General features: G+C 36.4%; 1 protein-coding gene across 11 annotated transcripts in view; it reads left to right on the top strand.

Annotated features, from left to right (window-relative positions):
• SOX5 (SRY-box transcription factor 5) overlaps nt 1-25218 on the top strand; it is a 1003105-nt gene that overhangs the window by 135147 nt on the left and 842740 nt on the right. For 9 of the 11 annotated variants that reach the window (XM_078075751.1, XM_078075750.1, XM_078075754.1 and 6 more), the window contains exon 2: nt 14795-14876. The exons of the other annotated variants lie outside the window; for them this stretch is intronic. The gene's annotated coding sequence lies outside the window, so the exon portion shown is untranslated. The remainder of the gene's footprint in view (nt 1-14794; nt 14877-25218) is intronic. 11 annotated transcript variants of the gene reach the window in all.

The raw sequence follows: 25218 nt of genomic DNA, 5'->3' as shown, positions 1-25218 counted from the left end.
AGATTTGTTTTATAGTTATTAGGCATTTATCAAATTTATCAAATTAATTTATCAAATATAGATAACATTTTTGAACAATTTGCCATCCTGAAAATATTAATTCTAAATCCTTTCATTTCCATAATCCAATTAATTTGGTTAGCTTCAATAAATTGATATAGGAAGGTAGTTTTTATTAGATCTTTGTGGAAGGGATATTTGGGAAAAATGCAGAAGTCTAGCACATCATTTTTAGAATAAGTTATCTACTGTTATAAATAACCCTCAAATCTCATTTACAAACCTTGTTGTGAGTTTAGGTGACTCTGAATGTCAACTGTCTACCACCTGCTGACTTTGCTTTCCATACTTCAGTTTTAGTACACCTCCATATAGACCTGCTTCCATGCATTCCCAGGCCAAGGAAGAGAAAATTTAGATAGCTAAGCACTGGCAATTAAATACTTTATTCCAAAAGTGACGAACATCATGTCTCATATTTCTTTGCTAGAATTAATCATACAGTCCTTCCTAATTTCATTGGGATGGGAAGAGGAGAGCCAGATATTGAACAATGTTGGGAATATTGATCCTATCCAGTAATGACTTATTTTTTTCTTGAGAATAACTTTGCAGTATGAAACATTACTCAAGATTTGTGTGGGAAGTTATGGCAAGGAGTGCAATGAATGATTTTTATTAAAAATGAAGCATTTTCTTCCTATTCATTGATGCACCCATTTGTCTAGACTTCCTTGGATCATGCTATTCTTAGGTTTTATGGAACATGTTTTACCTTGACTACGGTTACTGTGCAGTCACCTTTTACAGATAGGATTATATTGAGCTTTTAAATTGTAGTTGTAACCAACTTGCAGTAATGATAAACATCGCAGAAGGTTGCCTTTGTCCAGTTTTGACGAGGGTTGGTGATATTAGATGCAGCTAACAGTTTCTCAGGTTGGAAAAGGGATTATTTGATTTGTTAAGAGAAGGAAACGTTAGAATCAGTACATTCTTCAACTCATTCTGATAGGATCTGCAAAGAAAAGAGAGCATGATTTTAGTATAATGAATGCCCCATTATCTTTTTAAACAAAGCAGAACATTTGGAGCTGATAGGTGTTTAGCAACAGTAATAAAAGTGTGTATCTTATTTAACTTTTTCCGATAGCATGAGAACAAGGGTGTGTTCAACCTTGAGGAGCAAATATTTTACCACTTAGAGCGGCTTCCTCTCCTCCTCAGGAAGTAACCAAGTAATTTCTTTTAAATATCATCATGAACTCATGAATTTAAGCATATTTGATGAGTTTGATCTATTGCAATTCCTAGTCTTTTGAAGCCTCAAATTGTCTCACCTTTGTCTAATGGAAACCTCTTCAGGTTGGCTCCTGAGTACTTTTGACATAACTATAGTCATCTTTGATAGCGTCCTTGGTATGTGGCATGTCAAGATGTTCTAGGCACATTTTGTACATACTCTGCCATCATCCACTTCTTCATCTACTTCTTGTTTTCTAAACACTAGGTATGTTCATTGCTACTGGCTTGGTTATTGTTTATAGGCCTAAATAGACAGTGCTATTTTATGTGCTGAGAATTTTCACTTCTAGTACTCAAATATTAATTTTGGACTATCAAATTTCATGTCAAAACAAAAGCATCTAAATTGGTCCTAATATATGTGATGTCTGTCAGAAGTTCTAATATTTTTAAAGAACCATGTTTCAGCCAGGGAAGAATATCATCTAGCTATGAACTACAATGTATACATTTAAAATGTTTCTAAAATTAGTATCTCTTTGGCTTAATACTGTGGGCAAAGTCTTCTTTCACAGTTTATATTCATATTTCACTCTCTTTTGGCTAATGGTGATCTAATCTGCTACAAGTTACTGTCTTTATAGGCTCTTATGCATAGAGTTCTACTTTTATTTTTTAGCATGTTTGCTTCATCTTGATCACCATTTACCAATGTGTATTTGCTGCAGTAAGTGTAATTTCCTCAGTTTTCATATGCATTATATTATTTATATATTTCTATAGTTAAACATTCAAAAATTATTTTTTGAAAAAGAGTAGACACTAGCAAAATTTCATCATTTTTTGCATATAGCCCATATCATAGTTGGTTTAAATGGTTAATTGCCCTCCTAGAGACTGCACCACAAAGCATTGTCTGGCAAAAACAAACAAACAAACGCACATAGAAAGTTACATAGTCTCTATAACATCCACTTGTTCAGAAAATCCTTTTAAGGCAGAGCCTCATCTATAAGGATCTCTTTTCATTAATATCACCAGGGCATAAAATGCCCCTATTTAGCAGCTGTGTAGGAGGAAAAAGGAAGGGTAGAGTGGCAGAATCTAAAGTTTTTGTGGTTTTAGAGCCTTGGTTATGTATAATTTTGGGGTGCCCTTGTTTGACAAGAATGTCTGGATCAATCTGGATGACTCTGACAACTCATTACTCCCATCTTTTCAGAAGATGGTATTCTGCTCATCTGAAATGAATCACTTGGACAAGTGCTTTCTTTTTCTTTTTTTTTTTAAGATTTTATTTATTTATTTGACAGAGAGAGGCACAGCCAGAGAGGGAACACAAGCAGGGGGAGTGGGAGAGGGAGAAGCAGGCTTCCCGCCGAGCAGGGAGCCCGATGTGGGACTCGATCCCAGGACCCTGGGATCGTGACCTGAGCCGAAGGCAGACGCTTAACGACTGAGCCACCCAGGCGCCCCTGGACAAGTGCTTTCTGATACATATAGATCCTCCATCCCACCTGTTTATCTGTCCTGATTCCCACTTTTTGGTCTTCTGGAGGCTCTAGGAATAACCAGAGGGCCATGAGATTAGATGTGTTATTGGATCACAGTCATTCACAAATGATACACAAATGTACTGGCTCATTAGAGTATTTTTAAAAGAAATTGGAGTAGTGTTTGAAAAAAAAAAAACTAACCAGATTTAATAATAAAGAAAAATAATATTTCACAAAGCCAGACATTAGAGATAGGGCAGATTGTTGGGTTGACTTTGGCCAGTGCTTTCAGCATCTTATCTCTGCAGTTCCCTTAGCTCTGCCGTCCTCTGTATGTCAGCTTTATTCTTTTTGTTTTTTTATTTGTGTATAGTTGACACACAATGTTACATTAGTTTCAGGTGTTCAACCTAGTGATTCAATTAGTTTATACTTTATACTATGCTCACCACAAGTGTAGTTACCACCTGTTACCATACCGCACTATTACAACATCCACTATATTCCCCGTGCTGTCCTTTTTATTCCTGTGACTTATTCATTCCATCACTGGAAGCCTGTACCTTCCACTCCCCTACACCCACTTTCCCTACCCCCCTGACCCCCTTCCCTCTGGCCACCATCAGTTTTCTGTATTTATAGGTCTGATTCTGCTTTCATTGTTTGTTCATTTATTTATTTGTTTTGTTTTTTAGATTCCACATATAACTGAAATCATATGGCATTTGTCTTTCTGTGTTTGACTTATTTCATTTAGCATAATACCCTCTAGGTCCATCCATGCTGTCACAAATGGCAAGATCTCATCTTTTATGGATGAGTGATATTGTATCACACACACACACACACACACACACACACTCCACATCCCTTTATCCATTTATCTATCACTGGACACTTAGGTTACTTCCATATATTGCCTATTGTAATTAATGCTACAGTAAGCATAAGGGTACATATACCTTTTGGAATTAGTGTTTTCATTTTCTTTGGGTAAATACCCAGTAATGGAATTACCAGGTTGCATGGTATTTCTATTTTTAGTTTTTAAGTTTTCCATAGTGCCTGCACCAATTTACATTCCTACCAACAGTGCACAAGGGTTCCTTTTTCTCCACATCTTGCCAACTCTTGTTATTTCTTCTCTTTTTGATTCTAGCCATTCTGACAGGTGTAAGATGATATCTCACTGTGGTTTTGATTTGCATTAGGATGTTCCATGCTCATGGATTGGAAGGATTAATATTGTTAAAATTCCATATTACCCAAAGCAATCTACAGATTCAATGCAATCTCTATCAAAATACCAACAGAATTTTTCACAGAACTAGAACAAATAATCCTAAAATGTGTATGGAACCACAAAAGACCTTTAATAGTCAAAGCAAACTTGAGAAAGAAGAGCAAAGCTGGAGATATCACAATCTCAAATTTCAAGATATACTACAAAGCTGTAATAATCATAGCAGTATGCCACTAGCACAAAAATAGACACATAGATCAATGGAACAGAATAGAGAGCTCAGAAATAAACCAAGGTGGGGTGCCTGGGTGGTGCAGTTGGTTGAGCATCTGACTGTTGGTTTCGGCTCAGGTCCGATCTTAGGGTCATGGGATCAAGCCCCATGTCAGGCTCCATGCTCAGTGCAGTCTGCTTGGATTTCTCTCTGCCTCTCCCCCTCAAGCTCTCTATCTAAAATAAATGAAATAAACCCACGCTTATATGGCCAGTTAATCTACAACAAAGGAGGCAAGAATATGCAATGGGGAAAAGACAATCTCTTCAATAAGTCATGTGGGAAAACTGGACAGCTACATGCAAAAGAATGTAACAGGACCACTTTCTTAAACCATACACAAAAATAAACTAAAAATGGATTACAGACCTAAATGTGAGACCTGAAACTATAAAACTTATAGAAGAGAATATAGGCAGTAATTTCTTTGACATCAGCCTTAGCAACATTTTTCTAGATATGTCTCCTAAGGCAAGGGAAACAAAAGCAAAAATAAACTATTGAGACCTCACCAAAATAAAAAGCTTTTGCACAGAAAAGGAAACCATCAACAAAATGAAAAGGCAGCCTACTGAAAGGGATGGGTTCCTGGCACCAACCATCCACTGGCAAGGAAGATGGGATTACCATGGCTGCTTTAAATTTAATACCACAGATGTTGGGCTCAATCCCTCAAACTGCACAGCTCTTACATACTGAGGAAGGGATATTGAGGAGAAAACTTCACTATCTATTACATTATGCCTTAGGGTGTATTTGTGTATTTATGATAATTTGGCTGTAGAATGTGAGTAAAATAATGAACAATTACAGCTGGAATAAGAAAAAGGGGAGGAAAAAGCAGTATTATATAATGTATCCAAAGATATGTGTGTGTGTGTATTCTGAGAAACAGAAAGAGAATGAGCAGGAAAGGGCAGAGGGAGAGGGAGAAAGAGAATCTTAAGCAGGTTCCATGCCCAGTGTGGAGCCTGATGCGGGGCTTGATCTCACTACCCTGAGATCATCACCTGAGCTGGAATCAACTGACTGAGCCACCCAGGTGCCCCAAAGATGTGTGATTTGATTATAAAAGTCTTTCAAAACATCCCTCTGACTTTTATTACTTTTTAAAATTTCACTAAGAATTACATGAGCAACCTAATGTCATCCCATTGTACCTCTAGATGACCTCAGTGAAAACCAACTTCTGTGAAATACAGTTAAACTTGCCTTTCAGAGCTGTCATCTGCATGAGCTTTTTATTCTAGTTGTTTTTCGATGACTTCTCCTTGAAAAACCTCTCTTGTAGGTCCAAGAGTGTCCTGGGCTTTAGTACCACCACTCATATTTTTTGAGGTGCATGCCTGGAATGTTGTCTGCTCTTCTCTCCAGCTTCCCAGGTCTTTCCTGTTCCTCAAAACCCAGCTGAAATGTCTATGAAGCCTTTTGGTAACCAGCCTAGCCCAATGTTCTTTTCTCTCTCTTCCCTCTGAAGACTTAAGTATTATTTTGTCTTTAATTCATTTGTTGGCCAAATTATCTGCTGCCTTTTGAGACTTGTCTTCTATGTCTTTGAGCTATTAATAACATCTTCTATTATTGATTATGACTTTCTTGAAAATAGAAACCCTTGGTATCTTAATGAGTCCCATGAAAATTGTTTTTCATGTAGTCATCTTGGAAAGGGAAGTTTAAATAATCTCAAATTCTGTACATAAAAATAACTCACATTTACTAAGTGTTTGCTATATGCCCAAGAGTAACAAATACTTTATGGGTGTTATCTCAGTTTTTCCTCACATACAGATACAAAAACTCCTTGTAGTAGATTAGACAAAAACTATCTCAAAAGAGTTGAAATAAGAAAGGGAATATAGTGGTTCCCTGATAGAAAATAACCTTTAAGCTCATGGTATATGTCCAGGCATCCATCTCTCACTCTGTTTTCCCATCTCTTACCTTTACTTTTCTCTTAGTTGACTCTTTTAGGTTTGAAAGATCCAGAAACCTCAATCATGGTTGTGGGGGTAGTTCTAGCAATTGTTGTGGTGATGGGGATCCCCACATGGCTTCCCAGAACTAGTCAGTGATTACTCAGGCCTGAACAGTCATCCCTAAAGCGCAGCTAGAGGAGACGTGGGTCAAACTCACTTGAACCATGAAGTCTGAGAATAGGGGCAGCATGGTTTTTCAGTGAGATGCTGAGTAGACAATTTTTCTGGTAAGTATTATTTCTAATTTACAGATAAAACCTGGGCTTAGAGATTAAGTAACTTACCTAAGATCACCCAGATAGGAAGACTCTATCCAGCATAAACTCCAGAGTTTATGATAAACACTTTGCTATATTGTAGTATTTTTATTAAACTGTGTTTGAGTATCAGTGCTCAAAATAAAAATAGCATCTATTGTACAGACCTTACTTTATGTATCTTCAGCAGCCATCCTCTTTAGATACTCAGTGCCCTTACTTCCTTGTATAATCTCATTTTTTTTTTTTTTTTTACCAAATCAGGAACTGAACCATTATCTGAAATTATTGCATACTAGTTGAGTGACTGGATTTGCTTTCCTAAGGCTGTGTTTCAGTCACCATGTTTCCTTATTCAGATCGTACTCAAATACTTTCATGACTCTTTGTGGACTCCAAAGATAGTACACATGACAAAGAAATTTTAGATATTGTCCAAGTGGGTTGGCCACTGAAATCTCCCTCCATTGCCCATGGAGGTGACTGGATATAAGGTGGTGATTCATGAGTATGTTACAAGGGCTAGTCCAAGATCTGTCAGTGCAAAGACACTTGGGGAGAATAAACCAGGATTGACTGAGTTGTGGATGTGGAAGCCCTGATTCTTAGAGCTCCTTAGATGAAAGTGTATGGGTCCTGTTATCTTTGGCTCCTTCCAAAATCTAGGACTGCCCTGCTCTTGCTTGGGCCTGCCAGCAGGCCTTGTTCTTCAGGTTCTTCCTGCCCTTTCAGTACTTAGGAGAGACCACCTACTGATTCACTGCAACTCCAGGTCTTCCTGTTCTTCTTCTGACCCAGGAATTTCGGATGTCTAAAATGCGTTTTCTAAAATTTTTGACATTATTATACTTCAGGTGCTATTTAATTTTTTTATATATTAACACACAAACATATGTTTTGCTGTAATAAACCCTTTCCTGACATTCTGGAATGTATTCCTTGTTTTACTTCTTTCTCTGCTAATGACTTTTCCAACTTTGAAGTAGTTAGATCACAGCTTTTTTATTAGTAAGTTTTAATGACTTTGTTTTCTCCACATCATCTAACAAAGTACGTTACAGGTATTGCTCAACAATATATTTATTTAATTTGACTTAGTGCTCAGAGATGGGGTGAACTGTCTGTGACATTAATATGAGGACCAGGAATTTCATCTTACTCATAGAGGTGGCCTGAAGACTGTTTTACTCTGCACTTTCAGCTTGGGCTAAGATCTATAGGATGAACAGAGTGTACCAGCCTAACCCACAGATTGGTATGTAGTTCTTACCATCTTTATCCATTCAGTCTTTACTATATCAGCTGAGGGGTTAATTTAGGATTGTTTTTTGTTCATTGAATTTAGAACTTGGTGTATTATGAGGATTTTTGCTTCTAGTCAGGAATAATGGCTTTGTGTTGTAAAAAGCATTAAAATAGTATGTGCTGTCTTATCCAAACTAGGTCAGTTATTTTATTGTTACATTTGATCCATGATGGTACTATGGCTGGAGAGGGAAACAAGTCTTCTTATGTAGAAATGTTGCCTATTAACAATGAAAAATGCATTTATAGATTGTCCTCCTATTAACAGTTCATGGTCTATATTGAGGTATTTGATTTGTTCAATTACTGATTTTTCACTGGTAAAGTATAACTTCATCTTCAGTCCATGCACATCAGCATAGGAGTACATCTATTTTACTTTTTAATGTTAAAAACCACAAAGGCTTTTCTAAATTAGCAGGGGCATTTACACAGTAACCTAGTGAAAAATGTTATGAGCTTTCATCAGCTGTTTTGGTTTTCGCTGCCACTTTGGGGCTTTTACACTTCTTTCTCTTTCCCACCCCATCTCCAGGAGGCAAACAAAGAAATATAATTTGCATCAGCTATAGAAATGCCTTTGAGATCACTGCTCTAAGTGTGCTGGGGATTTGGAGTAGAAATCCTGAAAAAGAGAGAAAGGCAAGGGTAAAAGCTCTGTTGACAAGGGAGTTTCATAGGCATGCGGTGAGAGCACAACATTGGACGTGTGAATACAAATTTTGCAAGCTTCCTCTTCTCTTGTGAAAAAAGTCTAGGAGTGTGGTTAGTTCTGTCTGGTTAAAGAGTTGGATACAGTGACAGCTGGATAGCTTAGTTTTTCTTTCCGATGTAGATACTTCCCTGTTGAGTGTTTAGCACCTTTACTCCTTCGTGTCCTGCTTCTCATCATATGTGGCACCACTGGTTGAGAGGAAGGTAGGTGGCTCTCTCTGTACATGATGCTGAACAGTTCTCCATCATTTGGCCAATCCACTGGGCTGGAATGGAAGGGCATTTGAATTTTCACTTTGATGTGGAGCATTAGCACATTCACTCTCTGCTGGCATCATGTCAAGGAAACCAAGTAAGCTTGTGAACCAGTTTTTCCCTGGAGCAAATATAATACATGTATTTGGCTAGGAGGTCATCTGTTAAAGGTTGACTTTATTTTTTCAATAGGATCAGGTATTTGTTCAAATTTAGAAAGCATCTAAGTAGAGGCAATGTAGACATTTAATCAAAGCAAAATCTATTCTAAAAAAATAGGAAGATCTCATTATAGATTCATAGTCTGTGTATTTGTGTGCTCAAGGATAATAATAATACTGGGATACATTTCAGAGAAAAGAGATGAGTAAAAATAAGAAAAAAAAATTAATGGATTTGAGCCCAAGTAAATGAAACTCTATTATTTAATTATAGTATCTGACTGTGAATATAAATGGGAGATGTAGAGCGAGAATTTTTTCTACAGTTTGGATCATAGAAGATTTCATGACTAAAAGGGGAAGTCTGAAACTTAGAGCTAGAAGCTAGAGGTTTGATCCTTCATAAAATGAATCAGGGAGTATAAAAAAATATTTTGGGATTGAGGACAGTCCCTTTTGCAAGCACTCAAGTGTTTTTACATCTAAAGTGAGTAAAAACTGCATAATGTGGAAACTACGCCAGTGTCCTTCAAATTTGCCACTTTGGAGGAGCCTGAATAGATGGGGGAATGCTTACTGATACACAATGGAAAAAGACATGCTAACTCTTACAATTTCATGTTTGGAACCTCTTGTGTGGGCCAGTGTCTGCAATAATATCAATGGTTGGTCCATTTATTTGTTACCAATTGCTATTTTTGGCATGTGGATAAGTTTAAACTCCTGTGTCCTGGTTAAATTTCAATGTAGATGAGTGATAATATTCTACCTGCCATGCTCTTATTTTGCCTTTCTTAAGGAAATGAAGCACAACTGCATTCCCAAGCAGACTTTTGATATACTTTAGATAAAAATTTAGTATTTTTATCTAGTATCTTCATTTTGTAGTTCCATATCATTAAACCTCAGTTCTAGCTTCAGCACTATCACTGACTCACTTGTGACCTTGTGCAAGTTATCTTCATCTCTTTGAAATCTATTTTCTATCAAATAGAACAGCAGTCTAGGTCGTTGTTAAGCAACCCACAATTTTAACAGACTATGAATTGTTGATGCCCCACATCCTTGATAATACAGTAAGGGGAAAATTTTATCCAGACTTCAAAAATTTTTCAGAAATTTTCAGAAATTACCTTTAAAGTTGTCTATCCAAGAGTATATATCAAATGCCTGAAATCTTAGTGTTTCAAATTAGAGTAGTTTCTCCCCCACCCCCCCAACTAATCCCAATCCATTTCTCAGTTATCTTTTTAGTGGAGATATGAATGCATGTATAGTTTTAGGTGGAGGAAAACAAGAGATCTTGGGGAGAAAACAAAACACTATCTCCTATAGCTACGTGTATTTTGATGTTCAGATTTTTGATTTATCAGTCTTTTTTTTTTTGCAGAAATATTCAGGAGGGCACAATTTATGACATACTTAACTCAAAGTGGTAAAATGATGACACCATCAGACTATGATGAGTTCTGTATATATAATGTCATACCTAAGGCAACCACTAAAAAAGCTACACAAAGAGACACTAAAAAATACTGCATATAAATCAAAAGTGAATTATAAAAATTGTTGAAGGCAGAAAAAAGGAACGAGAAATGAAAAATAGAGGAAAGTCGAAAACAAAAAAAATGAAATTGCAGACTTCAGTCCTAACATATCAATAGTTACATTAAATATAAATGGACTAAATAGAACAATTAAAAGATTGTCAGAGTATATTAAAAATAGGACCTAACTATATGCTGTTTATAAGAAATTCTCTTCAAATATAATGATATAGACAGGTTGAAAGTAAAAGGATAGATAAAGATGTATAATGAAAACATAAATTAAAAAGGCAGGAGTTGCTATATTAATATCAGATACAGTAGACTTGAGAGCAAAAGAAAAAATTACCAGTGATAGAGGGGGCTATTATATAATGGTTAAAGAGTTGTTCCATCAAAAAGACATGGCAATCCTAAATGTGTATGCACTAAATTACTGAATTGCAAAATATATGAAGCAAAAATTGACAGGTCTGAAAAGAGAAATAGACAAATTCACAAATATAGTTGAAGATTTCAACACCCTGCATTATCAATTGATAGAAAACTATACAGAAAATCAACAAGGGTATAGAAAACTCAACATCAGTAACCAATAGACTCTAATTGATATTCACAGAATTCCACCCATCAGCAGCAAAACACATAGTCTTGTCATGCGACTATGGAACATATACCAAGAGAGACTATATCCTGGATCAGAAAACAAATCTCAACACATTTAAAAAGAATTAAAGTCTTATGGAATGTATTATTTGACCAGCACGGAATCAAATTAGAAGTGAATAATAGAAAGATAACATGAAAATCTCTGAGCACTTAGAAATTCAGCAACATACTGAATTATAAATAATAATCAATGGGTCACAAAGGCAGTCTCAAAAGACATAAAAAATACATTGAACTGAATGAAAATAAAAATACAACATCAAAATTTGTGGGTCACAGATAAAGAAGTGCTAAGAGGACTCATTATAGCACTAAATATATACATTAGAAAAAAGGAAAAATCAGTAACCTAATCTCCCATTTCAAGAACCTATAAAAAGGAGAGCTGAATATACCCAAAGAAGCAGAAGAAAGGGAATAATAATGTTAAGAACAAATGCCAATAAAATTGAAAGCAGAAAAACAATCAATGAAAAAAATATGGCCATTTGAAAATTGATGAAATTGACAAGCCTCTGCAAGACTAACAAAGAATAAAGAGAAAAGACACAAATTACCAATATAAGGAATGAAAAAGAGTGATCACTGCAGACCCTGCAGACATCGAAAGGATAATATGGGGATATAACAAACAGCTCTATACACATACATTTGCCAACTTAGATGAAATGAACCAATTCCTTAGAAAGCACAAACTACCACAACTTACCTAATATTAAATAGATAATTTGAATATCCCTATAATTAATAGGGACATTGAACATAAAATTTTTAAGGTTTCAAAGAGGAAAATCTGGTCCCAGATGGGTTTACTAGCGAGTTCTAACAGACACTTAGAGAAGTAACACCAATTCTACACAATCTCTTCCAGAAAACCATTTATTTTATGGTAGTGTTATCCAGATACCAAAACCCAACAAAGACAGTACACACACACACAAAAAAAAGAAAGAAAGAAAGAAAAGAAAACCAGACACAAATATCCCTCATGAACACAAACACAAAAATCCTTAACAAAACATTAGCAAATAGAATTCATATAAAATGACATATATCCCATGATCAATGGGGTTTATTCTAGGGATGCAAGGCTGGTTCGGTACTTGAAAAACTATTAGCGTGATTCACCATGTAACAGGCTAAAGAAGAAATGTCACATGATTCTATCAATTCATATAGAAAAAGCTTTTGACAAAATTTAACACCCATTCATGATAAAAACTCTCAGATAAATAGGAAGCAGGAACTTCCTCAAATTGATATAGAACATATATTAAAAAATGCATAACAGTCTACAACTAACATTACCTTTAATGATGAAAGACTGAATTCTTTCAGCAAGATTTTTTTTGTACATGTAAACAAAATTATCCTAAAATTTATATGAAAAGGCAAAGGAATCAGAATAGCTATAATGAATTTGAATTAGAAAAATAAAGTGACAGGGATTAACACACCTAATTTCTAGATTTATTATATAGCCATAGTAATCAAGACTCTGTGAATTTGGTAGAGAGATAGGCACATATATTAATGGCATGTATATTAATGGAACAGAATGGGGAATCCAGAAACTGACTAACACAAACAAATTTAATGGATTTTTGACAAAGGTGCAAAATCAATTCAATGGAAATACAGCCTTTTCAACAAATGGTGTTAGGCCAATTGGACATTCATAGGCAAAAAACCCAAAACAAACAAACAAAAAACCTTGACCTAAGTCTGACAGCTTATATAAAAAGTAACTCAGTATATATCATGAAATTAAATGTAAAATCTAAAATTATAAAATTTTAGGAAAATTTTTAGGAAAAAAATGGAAGTCTTTAGGATCTAGGGTTAGGCAATGCATTTTTGGACTTTCTACCACAAGCACAATCCATAAAAGGAAAGGTTGATAAGTTGGATCTTGTCAAACTTAAGAAATTTGCTCTGTGTAAGTTCTTAATGAGAATGAAAGAGAATGAAATGAGAATGAATTCTCTCTTAATGAGAATTAATCTCTCTTAATGAATTCTCATTCATTCTCTCTTAATGAGAATGAAAAGGCAAGCTACACACTGGGAGAACATATTTGCAAACCATGTATCTGACAAACAACTAGTACTAAGAATATAATCTTTCAATCTACAGGTAAAAAAATCAATTAGAAAATGTCCAAAGACATGAAGAAACATTTTATGGGAGAAGATATATACAGATAGCAAATAAGTACATGAGAGATGTTCAGCATCACTAATCATCACTAATCATTAGAGAAAAGCAGAATGGCTAAAATAAAAACTAATGACAACACCAAATGCTGGCAAGGATGCACAGAAACTGGCTCACTCATGTATTGCTGATGGGGATGTAAAATGGCACAACCATTCTGCAAAATAGTTTGGCAGGTTTTTAAAGAAAATTTAACATACATACTCCAGTACAAACCAGCAGTTGCTCTCCTGGGCATTTATCCCAGAGAAAGGAAAACTTTTGTTCATATAAAAACCTGTATGCATATGCTTCCAATAGCTTTGTTCATAATAACTTCAAACTGGAAGCAGCACAGTGTCCTTCAACGAGTGAATGGTTAAATGATCTGTACCATAGAACACACTACTCAGCAATAAAAATTAGAGAACTATTGATACTCCAACCTGGATGAATCTCCAGAGAATTATGTCGACTATATGATTTCATTTATGTAATATTTTTGAAATGACAAAATTATACTAGTTATAAGTCAATTAGTGATTTCCACTGTGTATGGAGGAGGTGGGATGGGAGGGAAATGGTTATTGCTATAAAAAGACAATCTGAGGGATTCTTACAGTAATGGAAATGTCTGTCTTGACTCTATCAACGTCAATATCTTGATTTTGGTGTTGTACTATAGTTTTGCAAGATGTTACCACTGGGGGGAATGAAGCAAAAGGTGCAGGAATCTGTTTCTTACAACTGCCTGTGAGTCTACAACTTATCTCAAACTAAATTGTTTAATTAAAGAAGAAGGCAGCCCTCTACCGGCTCCTAGATTAAAATCCAAAGCCTTTTCCCGGCCCTTTCCAACCTCACTCATGTCCTACTTCTCTCTCCCTTGCATATCATGCTGCAGCCATAGTGGCCTTTTTGCTGTCCCTGGACCTGCTTAGCAAGCTCTCACCACAGGGCCTTTGTACTTGCTATTCCCTCTGCTGGGAAAGCTCCTCCCTCTGGTTTACTTACTTCATCCTGTTCTCTGCTTAAATGTCACCTTATTAGAGGTTTTCCTTGAATACTTTCTCTAAGGAGCACGCCTGTCACAGTCTAATGCCTTATTTGGATTTATTTTTCTTCTTTCAGTAAAAACATATTTGATACTTAAAAAAATTCCACATTCCTGGAATGGGAACCTTAAATTCCCTGTTATGCCTTCACTTTGCTATGCGTTCTTCTGGAATTTGGCGCATTTGATTAAAAAAACAAACCAAAGAACCTGATCTCTATTATCTTTCTTTTGTATTTTCTTTCTTTCTGCTGATGTCTAGGTGCAATTCATGGGTTCTATAGTAGTAAATGCTCAGTTTATCACAATCCACTGGTATTTCCCCAACAGCTAAAATTTGAGAGTTGACCTCTTTACAAAGTGAATCTGCCTCTAAATGACTTAGCTCTAATTCTCTTCTAGGCTTTTTAATCAGTCTGCAGTGTAAAGACATACTTCAAGAGGATCCTTAGAAGCCTTGGACAAACTTACCCTTATGTGGCAGGTATGTCTCTGTCTACACACTAAGTATGCAACACATGTAACTTTCTTTATTCTTCTATAGCTAAATCTAAATTACGTTTTGATCTTCCATTTAACCATGTGGAAGCAATCTGAGGTTGCATCTAAGTTCTAGGTAAGGTTGTGAGATACCAAGCTTTTGAGGATGACATAACTGTTCTTTGGCTGCCATTTCTTCATTAGCCACAGATTTCCTCCTATCCCTTGTCAGTACTTGTGGGCAACTGCTGAGGCATACCTTGATCTTCCTTTGAGGATCTTCTGCTCTCATTCTTCAAGCTTTTCCAGGTACCTCCTGGGTATATCAGGGCATGCTGTCACTCCTGCTGAACCAGAAGAAACTCCCTGTGGTGGGATGAAATTCTTCGCTCTCTCATGCCACTCTGAAGCACATGATACCTGTGTTGCTCTTGTATCATGCTACTGTATGGGATCCTTTGCAAGCCTGGTCAGGTCCATCTTCCTGGACATATTGCTTGGCCATCTCTAAGGTCCAGGCTATATCCAAGAAAGAAGATCCTTTCCCTCCTACCATTATCTCTCACCCACATATTTGGGGTTTCTCTCTGTAACAGTACTTTGAACAAGCACAACTTAGGAAATCAATCAAAACATAATTTATTTGTTTTACTTGTTGTTCTTTTAAAATGGATTGGGAAAGGGTGGTGGGAGTTCCCTTGCCTTTGGGAAAAAAAAATAGGTCTCAGGCAGGCTCCATCCCTAATAGGACTACTCTTAGATTTAAAAAAAAAAGAATTCTTTTTGGCACTTTAGATTCCAAACATAGTCTTCATTCAGAAATTAGAATGTCTAATCTCAGACCATAATCATAGCTTGAAAGTTAATTTAATATCCATCATCCCTTCTCCCCCATCTGGGGCCCATTTTTGGGTTGGGCCAAAAATTGCACTGGGAGAGGGTGTGGGGTTTTTTTCTCTTTTTATCTGTCACCTCCTCTCCCACTTGCTATCTATTGCTAAACCTTAAGTGGTTGGAGCATGGGAAAGAAGAAGAAGTAAATGCTTAAGAATGTTTCTTACTTGAAATGGTCCTGTGTTAAGCTGGCTCCATGCATTCTGGGCCTGGCGATGGTTAAAACTGATGCTCAAAAAAATAAAATAAAATAAAAAAATAAAACTGACACTCATTTGGCTCCTTTCGGGGTCTTTGATGGTTCCCTTCTGGACCCATCTGGCTCAACTCCCCTGAGTTGGGCAGGGCTTCTTCTCTAGCTATTCACTTTCCAATGGAGCTTCTGGTTTTCAGATAGTCCATTCTACATGCACTCTCATCTGGGGTATCAGTGATACTTCCAGATGGTCATCTTGGGCTTCAGCATGGCTCTCTCATACGTGGCCCACACCTGCTTCATGAAAACATGAATCTTATGAACCTCTATGGGCAGGAAGGGTGCAGGTACTTCTCAGATTCCAGAGCTGCTCCTAGCCTGACCCTCTTGTCCTCCAGATTTCCAAGGTGAGAATCAGTCTGCAGTCCATTGGGTTTCCCAAACTCTAGGGGACACATTCAGGCTGTCTAACTTGTTCCTTTGAAGCCTCTGTAAATACTTGAGAGAGAAAAGTGGTACCTTCCAGCTCTCTTGCTTGGGGGGAGGTGGGATTTACCATAGAGTAGCAGCTCAATCCAAGAATCTCTTCGTAAAGCTTCTCCTAATTTCTATTGTTTTGATCCTTTACATTATCTTGTTGGTTTTAGGGCCATCTGACCAGTCTTGTGATTTTCTTTTAAAATCTGGATTTTGATCTGGCAAAAAAGCCCTTTACTTTGGAATTTCATACCTGTTCAATGGAGGTAACTCAGCTGAATCTTCCAATCTAATGTCTGGTCATTCCAACCCTACTAGGATGAGTTGAGGTGGTGGAGGGTGAGGTAAAGATGCAGTCACTCCACCCCAAATTGCACCTGGACCCACTAATGTCTGTATATGTCTTGACTACCTTATTTTTCACCCAGAGGGATCTAAATCTACTCTAAGGTTAGTTAATACATAGGAGAGTCTCTTCTAGGTCTCTTTTGTATGCATGGGAGTCATTACAATTTCCCAGAGGGTCTTAGGCTTTTGAAACTCAAAAACCAGTAATTTAATTGACACTTCCCCTGCTCTGCCAATGATTTTCTAATGCTGTGAGTTCAGAGTATAGCAATTTGGCTGCCTGAATGGAGAGAGAAGCAAGATTCAAGGATATGAAATAAAATACTTTAAATATTATATCCTAAATGATAAAAAAAATTGCTTACCCTCTTTTGAGTACCTCTAATGTGGTTTTTAATCTTTATAATGGCACTACATCCTTTACATTAAATATTTGATATTTGAGGAAACCAGGCGTATTAGTCTGCTAGGGCTGCCATAACAAAGTACCACAGAGGGGGTGGCTTAAACAACAGAAATTTATTGTGTCGTGATTCTGGAGGATCAAAGTCTGAAATCAAGGTGTTGGCAGGGTTAGTTCTTTCTGAGGGCTGTGAGGGAAGAATCTATTCCCTCTCCTTGGCTTGTAGATGGTATCTTCTCCCTGTCTTTTCACATCATCTTTCCTCTATGAATGTCTATCTCTATGTCCAAATTTGCTTTTTTTCTTTTTATAAGGACACCAGTCATATTGGATTAGGGCCCATACTAATGACCTTATCTTAACTAATTATAGAAATGACCTTATTTTCAAATGTCACCTTCTGACATACTGGGAGTTAGGACTTCAACATATGAATTTGGGAGGGCGGTTGCACAATTCAACCCATAACACCAGGGTTCAAAGAAGCTCAATGACCTCAATTTCACACAGACCTTGAAATGCTAGTGCAGGGACTCCGTAACTGTGTGACTCTAAAGCTTGTGTTCTTCCTGCTGTACTACACTTCATCTCAGATGAATCTTGCTTGCAGCCTTGTGCAATGAGAATACTGTCCTTAAAACAACCAAACCAGCCTGGTTGAGGCATGGATCTATCCTGGAAAAAAGCCCATACTTAGCTATAAGGTCTCTCATCACACAAACTCAGAATAATGCCTTACACAAAGGAGAAACAGGAACATGTTTGTGGAGAGGTCCAATATAAGGACATTATACCATAGGCTAGAAACTGAATGTATACCTGAATGAGGGTTTAGGTTCTACCAGGATTCAAATGGTTCTGGAGCTGCTAAAATGGCCCCAATTCCAATTTGGTGATATTTTTCCTATGGCCTGTGGTTTGCATTTCCGGTGCTTTTAACCTGTATCCATATCTAAATGTGCCGTGTGTCTGTGGGCTGCTTCACGTAGAGCATATTTAAACAATGTGTAATAAAACAACATATTTAAATCATACAAGAGAAAAAGGGTAGAATGTGTGCTCTAAAGTCCCTGCAGGCATTTACTGGATCATGGTAATGATAGCTTTCCTAAAAAAGGATAAAATATGTTCAGCTTCAATGAAGATTATATTTAGGGGGATTATTAGATTGTTTGGGATATTTTCCTTTTAAAAACAATTCTTTAGTGCATCCTAGGTGGGAGATAGGAATTATAACAGTGATTCAGAAACATGGCTTCATGAATATGAACATAATTGGAGTCTTGTAGTATTCATCACTGTTTTATTCCAGATGGCAAAAAAATTATTATCCCTTTCAGTTAGTGCTTGAAATATCTACCTACAGAAATAAGTCCATTATAAGATTTTTCTTGCCAAAACTCTAATAGATGCTCACTTACTGAGAAATATGTGTACTGAGAAATATTTAAGAAAAATACACTTTAATGAAGCTGCACTAATGATATTTATTTAGCTAATTGTGTACAGGGATCTAAATATGATTTCAAGTAAAGTAGACTATTGGCCATATAAATAAGCCGGGCACAGGTGTGCAGAGTTTTAAGAGAATTATATAGCAGATCTAATGGAAATTAGAGTAAGCCTCAAAGAAATGTTTTATTATAAATTAGATTTCCTATTATAAAGCAAATAGAGCCACATAACAAAAGTATTTTAAAATAAGGGTAAAAAATTGCTAACATATCAATAACCAAAAGCAACAAAAATTACCTTTTGGCATACTTGCTTCTCTTCCTTTTCCATTCATTTGTTCAACTAGGGATTAGTAAGTACTCACTTAATGCAGACACTTGGGGAAGGATGGCTAGGATAAGATCTCTGCCCTGAATAAGCTTTTAAATTATCAGGGAAAATACACAGTGAATGAGTCCTTATAACAGGTGATAAGTGCAGTACTGGAGGCAAGTTAGCCAATGAGCTTGCTATCAACTCTATTTTCAGGTCTGGGAAGGCTTTAACAGGTAAGCTGAGATAGAAGAAATGAGTAGAAATCTGTTAGCTGGAAAAGAGAAGAAAATGTATTTTAGTTAGAGGAAAGAGCATCTGCTAAGGTACGGGAGGATTGAAATAACATTACGAGGAACTGTAAATAATGCAGCATGTCTGGAACAACAGAGAATGAGGTTAGAGCGGTAGGTGGAGGTGATATCATGGAGGGATTTGTGCCAATTATACTATTGGCAAGAAAGTTTTTCAAGTAGTGAAGGAAGTGTTTAGAATTTCATTTTAGAAAAATTAATCTTCAGCAATATGATTGGATGGATGGCTTAGAAATTACTAACCTTAGGAACTGAGGGTTTGGTAAGGACCCAGATATACCAAGAAGCTGAAATAAAGCTTAAATTAAAAACTCTGGGCTTGCATGGGCCTCCAGCATAGGTAGGGACTCTAAAATGTGTTCTCATGGTCATATGTTTTTATAAAATTTTATTAAAAAGTATGTTTTTAACTTCAATTAATTATGAATATTTTCCCTTTCTGTATTACTACTCTACCCTGTGTTATGCTTTTCTTTTTTTTTTTCAAGATTTTATTTATTTGACAGAGAGAGACACAGTGAGAGAGGGAACACAAGCAGGGGGAGAGGGAGAAGCAGGCTTCCTGCCTAGCAGGGAGCCCGATGTGGGGCTCGATCCCAGGACCCTGGGATCACGACCTGAGCCGAAGGCAGACGCTTAACGACTGAGCCACCCGGGTGCCCCTGTGTTATGCTTTTCTTAACATTCTCTTAACGTTGGGGGGCATTGGTGATGCAGATTTTGTGTTCACAATTTTTATCTTATTTTTTCTTTTTCAAATTGGATAAGCTTAGGCCTCGCTTTGTTGAACCAGTCCCAAGATGTGAAATGGCAGGTTCTTAATCCAGGACAGTAGCTACAGAGATGAAGAAGGAAAGGATATGGAAGACAAAGGGCGAGGAATTATTGACTGTTGGTATGAAGGAAAGGGTGGTACCAAGCTTTCTCGCTTCTAAAACTTGGTGAATGGTAGGGGCAGGTGACTATCATAAGTAACAGTCTGTTGAACATCTTTATGTGTGTGTATATTTTCATATTTTTGGATTTACAAAAAGTGTATTTACCTGTATCAGGGTGTTTTAATGTATTTTGCTATCTATTACCAAACTGCTTTCCAGGTAGATTGTGCCATTTAACACTGCTACAGTGAATGTAGAAATGGGTTTTGTTGTTTACGCCCTGCTAGCACTGGGTATTATAATTTTAATGTTTTTAAACTAAATTATTGGGTAAAATTAGTACCTCCTTTCTATTTTATTCTAAGGTGAGATAAATGCCATCCATTATTATTAGCTCTGCATAACAATCTATTTTCAGGAGATAGTTATTATGGCCTTTTCCCTGGTAATGATTTAGGAAGCATTAGGAGGTAGCTGTAAATCTTTTATGTGAATAGTTGTGTTGTACACTCTAAATGCATACATACATACATACATTATAAAAGCTAGAAATAAGTGGGGCTAAAACAGTTTTGTAGATCAGGTTGTTTTAGACTAGGTGTTGGCAAACTTTTTCTGATAAATACCAGATAGTACATATCTTAGGTGTTGTAGGCTAGGAGGCAAAATTGAGGATATTATGTAAGTACATTAAGAGAGAAAAAAAATTTCCACAAAATTTCTTGACATAGTTCAAAGCATAATAATAATAATTGAGGAAATTTTTTATAATAGTAGTCTCATGAGAAAAAATGAATAATTTTTTTGGGTGGGAGACATTTCATAATTGTAGTTCAAAGTTAATGTTTTCAGTTCTCAAATTGATTATAAATGTTCATTCATTAAATCATTCTTATTTCACTGGTGGTGAACTAGATTTGGACTACAGACCATATTGTGTTGACCTCTGTTTTAGACAGTGACATTTATAAGGCATTTTTCCATTAGGTTTTGTTAAAATATTTTGTTTGGTAATATGTTTCAGTTCTATTACATACTTTATTTGAGCTTATGGCAAATCTACAACTTGCAAAACACTCATCAAAATGTGTGTGTCCATGTGTGTGTATGTGTGTGTGTTAAGTGTATAGGGTATGGGTGGTTTTATTCTGCATTATCAATAAAAATTGGGATATTTCTGGGGTAGTAACGCTATGACAATGAAGCATTTTGTCAATTTAGGTTACCAGAGAAGTGAAACAGGAAGCTAGATTTGACAGGTCCAAATTTGATCTGTTGGTATATGTATTGGAATGAGTTTGAATATTCCCTGTTGACTTTGATTTGACTATAATTGGTCTTGTTCATTAATGACTGCTTCTGCTAACTTTTGGGGGGTTTCTGCTTTGGTTTTCACTTTGCCGTCCCTCAGCAACTTTCCAAAATGTTTTCATTCTTTTATGACCCTCCTTTACAAACTTGATGTCTTGAAATACTTTTTTTATAATTTACATTTCATTTGCTAATGGTTTTTGTGGCAAGGCTACCCAGTTCCTCTGGTTTCAAGAAAGAAAAGAAGGAGGAAGGAAGAAAAAAAATGAAATGGAAAGATATGAAAATAAGCAGGTCATTTAACCTACTTCAGAGATTGGGCCATTTAATCTCCAAAGTTTCAGCTGGAATTTGATTCCTAAATCTAAGACCAATTTTTTCTTTAAACTCTTAATGAATGGTTTGGGGATTCTTTTAAAACTTGGGTAAGTTTAGCTATTTTCATGAGTATCCTGAATTACAGACTGGATTTCTTAGGAACTGATAATTGGGTTGGAAGTTTAATCTTTTTAGTCAATATGAGTACAAAGAATTGGTAATTTTCTAATGCATAGTCGAAGATAATTCAAATGAATGAACTCAGTATGAAAACACTGTTTTTAAAAATATGATGTGGATGGAACTAGAAGGTATTATGCTCAGTGAAATAAGTCAGAGAAAGACAAATACCATGTGATTTCACTCACATGTGGAATTTAAGAAACAAAATAGATAAACATAAGGGAAGGGAAGGAAAGATAAAATAAGATAAAAACAGAGAGGGAGACAAACCATAAGAGACTCTTAACTATAGGGAACAAACTGAGGGTTGCTGGAGGGGAGGGATGGGGTAATTGGGTGATGGGCATTAAGGAGGGCACTGGATGTAGTGAGCACTGGGTGTTATATGCAAATGATGAATCACTAAATTCTACCCTTGAAACTAATAGTACACTATATGTTAACTAAGTTGAATTTAAATTAAAAAAAAATACAGAAAATTTTTCTCATATTACTAGTACATAAAATATTTTGATTTAATATTTTGTTAATGGAGAAATATGCTGTATCTATTTATACAACAAAGTAAGCTGTATGTATTTTTTAGAGATAATGTGTTATAAGATTGCAATTTTTATGTTTCTGGGAGTAAGCACAGGAGAAAATTCCATCAAAATTAAATTTCAGAATTATTTCCTTCTCTTATTTATTTTCATAGGCCCTTTGGAAAGCAAGGTTCCAAATATATCTTTCCACAGTCTTCCTGCCAGTGGCTAACTCAGCGTGCTCTTCTCAACTATTATCTTGTTTTTTAACTGCTGAAATATGTGGCCATTTAAAAAATTTATTTTCTGCTTTAGATGCAGAAGGTCTTTGTTTTTTTATAGAAAATTGGTATTAACAGTTTTATAATTCCAAGAACAAAATTTGCTCTAAACACCATTTTTTAAAAATTTTCACTGAGTTGTCCAATTATTAATTACCAATTGGACTTACTGTGTCTTAAAATAAAATTCCTTTAATATTTATAATCACAATTATTGACAAATATCTGATGTTTGTTATTTAAAAAACATTTGTTCAGCCAGAAGAGGAGCAAATTATTTCATCAGAGGCAAAATAGAGCTTCAGAGCCCTTCATTCCTGAGTTCTACCCCAGGTTTGGGGGAAAGCTGTAGGCAATGTGTTCACATGATCACATATTTTGTAAAATTTGCAAAGTAGCTATTTTTTAAAAATTTATTATGTTCAGTTAGCCACTGTATAGTACATCCTTAGTTTTTGATGTAGTGTTCAGTGATTCATTAGTTACGTATAACACCCAGTGCTCATCACAATACATGCCCTCCTTAATACTCATCACTCTGTTATCCCCTCTCCCCAACCCCCTCCCCTCTGAAACCCTCAGTTTGTTCCTCGGGGTCCATAGTCTCTCACAGTTCGTCTCCTTCTCTGATTTCTCCCTCTTCAGATTTCCCTCCCTTCCCCTATGGTCCTCCGTGCTATTGCTTATGTTCCACATATGAGTGAAACCATATGATAATTGACTTTCTCTGCTTGACTTATTTTACTTAGCATAATCCCCTCCAGTTCCATCCATGTCGATGTAAATGGTGGGTATTCATCCTTTCTGATGGCTGAATAATATTTCATTGTATATATGTACCACATCTTCTTTATCCATTCATCTGTTGAAGGATATCTCGGTTCCTTCCTCAGTTTGGCCATTGTGGACATTGCCGCTATGAACATTGGGGTGCATGTGCCCTTCCTTTTCACTACGTCTGTATCTTTGGGGTAAATACCTAGTAGTGCAATTGCTGGGTCGTAGGGTAGCTCTATTTTTTTTTTTTAAAGATTTTATTTATTTATTTGACAGAGAGAGACACAGCGAGAGAGGGAACACAAGCAGGGGGAGTGGGAGAGGGAGGAGCAGACTCCCCGCTGAGCAGGGAGCCCAATGCAGGGCTCGATCCCAGAACTCTGGGATCATGACCTGAGCCGAAGGCAGATGCTTAACGACTGAGCCACCCAGGTGCCCCAGGGTAGCTCTATTTTTAACATCTTGAGGAACCTCCATACTGTTTTCCAGAGTGGCTGTACCAGTTTGCATTCCCACCAACAGTGTAAGAGGGTTCCCCTTTCTCCACATCCTCGCCAACATTTGTTGTTTCCTGTCTTGTTAATTTTAGCCATTCTGACTGGTGTGAGGTGGTATCTCATTGTGGTTTTGATTTGTATTTCCCTGATGGCTAGTGATGTTGAGCATTTTTTCATGGGTCTGTTGGCCATTTATATGTCTTCTTTGGAGGAGTGTCTGTTCATGTCTTCTGTCCATTTTTTGACTGGGTTATTTGTTTTTTGAGTGTTGAGTTTGAGAAGTTCTTTATAGATCTTGGATACCAGCCTTTATTGCAATCATTTATGACCAGCACCTCCACTTTAACCTCCCTCCATTCCTTTTCTGTTTTGTGGTGAAATTAGATAGGCCATGGCTTTGTTTTGGTCTGGAGTAGGGTTCACCGAAGGAGGAATCAAAGTGGGGATACAGTTATTTTAAATGGAGTGGGATATACTTATGTTGTTTATAAATACTTCCGTGTATAGTGATGCTATTATGATGTTCCACTTTGCCAATTCACTAGACATTTGACACACTGAGGCCACATTGGAGCATAGGAGCCAGAGGCCACAGTGTCCTATGGACACATCCTACAGCACTGACAAATGATGCATGGGAATGGAAGGGTGAGATGAGGTTTGAAACATACAGAGCCAGAAGCTACTCTGTGGGAAAGCTTTCTTGTTAGTAGATGTACAATATTATAAACAGAGGATATGGTTTGTATCAATCCCAGTCCCAGTAGAAGTTCTCTCCTGTTAGGAATTTAATGACTAATGCAGTTTATGCTGTTATTAACACATCATATATTTTTTTCATTTTTGATGGATATTACAGAAATAGAATTTCTCAAATATCTGTGTTTTTAGGGCACAAACTCATCGTGGTGGTACAGGCAGCAAGTACTGCTGTGTGTGTGCAATTGCATGTTTTCTGAATCCCAGTTATGAAAACAAATTTTGATTAAACATACTAGATAAAAGAATGAATTTTCTTTCTGTTTTCTCTACAGAAGATGATATTTATGAAGAGGCAGTTTATGCAGCCAACAACTGTAGGGGGAGAAAAAGCTTTAGAGAGGTCTGGACAGGGAGCTAATTAATATGACTATTATGTTTTTTTCTAGATTTTGTGATTTTTTTTATATTTCTCAGCA

Source organism: Halichoerus grypus, chromosome 6 (genome assembly GCF_964656455.1).
Source record: "Halichoerus grypus chromosome 6, mHalGry1.hap1.1, whole genome shotgun sequence".
NCBI classification, from domain to species: domain Eukaryota; kingdom Metazoa; phylum Chordata; class Mammalia; order Carnivora; family Phocidae; genus Halichoerus; species Halichoerus grypus.
This window is presented reverse-complemented; position numbering and strand designations above follow the sequence as displayed.